We start from the raw sequence: 3757 nt of genomic DNA, 5'->3' as shown, positions 1-3757 counted from the left end.
AGATTTGACTAATACAATATGTCATTTGATTTTCTGATTGCTGGAGTCCTGGTGTAGCATTGTAGGATAAACACTGGACTGCAAAGTCAGTTTGAACTGCAGGGTTGGCAGGTCAAACTCACCAGCCACTCCTTAGAAACCCCATGCAGGGTTGCTATGAGTTGGAACCAATACAACAGCACTTAATAATAATAATAAAGCTTCTATGAGCATTGATAGTGAATCCAAGCATAATGAAGTCTTTGACAAGTTTAATCTTTCCTCCATTTATCATGATATTATTTATTGGTTCACTGGTTATAATAATCAAAATTGTGAATATACTCACTATTGTAATATACTGGGAATACAACGGTGAATAAAATGGACAAGTCTCTTTATCTGAAGCTTAGATTCTAAGAGTATGGATCTAGAAGTGTTTAATATTTTCTAGAATGTTCTACAAATGTAGTTATTATTAGAACTCATCCTACATGGCCTATTTTTTTTTTCCCTAAAACCTATCAAATTACATTTTATTAAAAATAAACTGATTCAGAAGGGAGAAATCACTATTGTGTCTTTTTAATCCTACCCGAGAAACTTTGTGACTTAAAAGAAAATAAGCACTAGTTAGGTGCTGTGGCAGTTCCATTACCTTTCACTGATTTACATGCAGAAGTAGTAAGATTAGAGCAGAGGCTGTCCGTCCTTTGTGTTTCCCTCTGCTTTTCTACAGCCTTGGAATCCTTGGGTGAATGGGCTGGGGAAGGTTGCTGTGTTTATACTTGCATCCACATTTAAGTTCCTTTCTTTTGATGATACTATGATCAAGCTATATAGCCTGTTTTCAAATAAGTCCTCTGCCTTAAAATTGTCTACTGCTCCAGGCAAGGGAGAGCCCTAATTCAAAGCTAGGAGGTGGAGGTTTTGTTGGCACTAGAGACTGAGTGTGACTCCTTGTAAGCTTGTCCTCCCTGTTCTTCCAATAGCCAAAGAGATTTTTCCTTTCTCTATTGTGACACTGTGGTTCCGCGGGAGAAAGATGAAGTGGTCTGCTCCCATAAAGATTTACAGCCTTGGAAACCCTGTGTAGTGTCGCGATGAGTCGGAACCAACTCCACGGCACACAACAACAACAACAATTGTGACACTGCAGGATGATGCGCTGGACCGCAAGGTTGGTTTGAACTGCAAAGTCAGTTGTTCAAATCTACCAGCTGCTCCTCAGAAACACTAAACAGGGCCACTGTGAGTCAGAACCAACTCAACAGCACTTAACAACAACAACATTTAAACGTGAAGATGATTGGAGACTACTGTTCTACTTGCTCAGCTCCAATAGCTCTCTTGGCATACTCTTCAGAGTTTTCTATTTGTGTTCTAGTTCTACCTGCTTGCCTTGTTTGTGAGATCCAGACATCATTAATTAATCCATCCGCAGTAAAGTGAAACATTGAAGGACTTTCTAATAATCCAGCTCCTCTCTCTGCACTTGGAATTGCACGGCACAGATGTGATTTGCTAAGATTCCTGTTTGTAGGATGATACTGTCTGAGTGAAGTCAGAGGAGATGTTGCAGGTTTGAAGGTTGGAGATGTAAACCCATGTATAAAACCAGTACTTGGAAATGGAGTTACCAAGGAGGGTTCAGGATAGCTATGTGTTGTTGGCCATGTCTGGGGGTAATTGAGCTGTCCAGAGGAAACTGTTGCTTGGGGACTATATCCTGGTGGTAAATAAAATGATGTTGTATAATGTTGCTGCATATAAAGTTTCATATCCAGAGGTTTATATCTCTTCTTTGGCAAAAATCTGCTTATAGTGATTGCCTTTGCTTTTTTCAGTGCCTTAACTGGTTTTCCTTGGAAATTTTTGAGTTCTTCTCAGAGGAATTTGTAAGCCTGTTGTGCGTCAGCTTTTGTTTCAGTTTTGATAAACCAATTGTCATTATAGGAAAATTCATAGTTTATAAATTTCAGTAGATTGTATCCTATAAAAAGGACAAAAGGTGCTTCTACTTGTTCTATAGGGGTAGATTCAGATATTTCACACAATATTACAATGATTTTGATTTGGCCTTACTTTTCTCATTTGTCATCCACTAGAACTAAAGGTGATGGATCTTAGTACTTCAATGATCCATTCAGCTTCCATGCTGAGTTTGTTTATATGTTCAAGGTTTGCTACCACTGTTTGGCACATACTGTGCTATATAAGGTACATGTTGTAAGTGGCACATATCTGTGATATAAGGTACGTATCACTAGCAAGAGTTTCCTGAAGATAAGCAGAACTCCAATGTTTTTCTAAGCAATTCTGGGGGGTGGTCTTCTTGGCTTTGTAATTGAGACTCTACCTCCGAATTCACTCTTTTCAGGCAAAGATTCCTGTCTGAGTGATACAGAGGCAAAATGCTCCTATCTGTTGTTGGGTCTGACTGCTGCAAACCTGGTGACACTGCATTCTCATGGCTTCTGTCACCATCACCATTACCAACCAACATCTCTTTGTGGAAATCTGGAGGATGGTCAGACATTTCTCCTCAAGGTTAACGCACACTGCCATCAGTTGTCATACTTGCTGCCAAATGTGGCATATTACTGCCCCATACTCTTACATTAGGGAGCTCTGGTAGCTTAGTGGCTACGAATCGGGCTGCTAACCTCAAGGTTGGCAGTTCAAAACTACCAGTGGTTCCACAGGAGAAAGATGAGGTGTTGTGCTCCCATAAAGATTTACAGCCTCAGAAACCCTGTGTAGGGTCACTATGAGTCAGAACTGACTCCATGGTACTTAACAACAACAACAACAACTCTTACATGAGGGTTTAGTTCTGAAAACTTGGTTGTTTGGTACTTGACTCAAAGCTGGGATGGAACTGGTCTGAGACATGGTTTGAGACAGGACCATTCATCAGATGAGAACTGTCTTTCTCTTCTTGTCATTGGTGCACCTGTGGTTCAGCCACAACTCCAGTGTCCAGAACAGAAGACAGGAACTGGTTACTTTCTGACTCCATGGGGAGAAGTGTCTGTTAATCTCAGGGTGATGTCAGCACTGCCTCAGTCACAGCTGTCTCTGCTGCTCTTGCCACTGCCTCACCCGGCCGGCCACTGGCTCCTCTGCCCCAGCCCTGGCTGCCCCCTGGTGACCACTCCACAAGTGAAGACTGGAGCTAGAGGAGAGGGAAAGGAAAGGAAAGGGAAGGAAGAGGTGGAGCAGATGGACACTGGGAAAGAGGAGGAAGGCAGAGCAGGGAGCCGCGCAGCCTGGAGACAGAGGAGACAGCAGACTCTTCACCCTTCGGGCTTGAAAATGACTCTCATGGTGCATTTTGAATGTTGACTCTGTCATACCATCTATGATTCTTGCAGGAAAATTACTACTTTTCTTTCTTTGCTTCCACAAAACCTCTTACTCCCGTCTAACAAAAGGAACGTGTCTATCTTCTGTGCTGCTCTCTAATTTCATTAAAGAGCAGATAGAAATGCTTCCTGCTTCTTATTGAAAACTTGGCATCTGACATGGTTCCTGGAAACATACTGTTGTTGTTGTTAAGTGCCGTCAAGTTGGTTCCGACCCATAGCAACCCTGTATAGGGTTTCTGAGAAGTGGCTGGTGAGCTTGAACTGCCAACCTTGCAGTTCAAAAGACTTTGCAGTCTGATGCATTAACCGGACTCCAGGAAACATATTTTGTTGTTGTTGTTGTCAGGTGCCATCGAGTCGGAACCCACTCATAGTGACCCCATGCACAGCAGAACGAAACAATGTCC

General features: G+C 42.1%; 1 pseudogene; it reads right to left on the bottom strand.

Moving 5' to 3' along the window:
- Nucleotides 1-669: 669 nt before the first annotated feature.
- Nucleotides 670-2518, bottom strand: LOC102839360 (annotated as a pseudogene).
- Between the last annotated feature and the right edge of the window lie 1239 nt (nt 2519-3757).

This window comes from Chrysochloris asiatica, unplaced genomic scaffold, assembly GCF_000296735.1.
Source record: "Chrysochloris asiatica unplaced genomic scaffold, ChrAsi1.0 scaffold00001, whole genome shotgun sequence".
NCBI classification, from domain to species: Eukaryota; Metazoa; Chordata; class Mammalia; order Afrosoricida; family Chrysochloridae; genus Chrysochloris; species Chrysochloris asiatica.
Note: the sequence above shows the minus strand (reverse complement) of the source record. Positions and strands in the feature narration are given on the sequence as shown.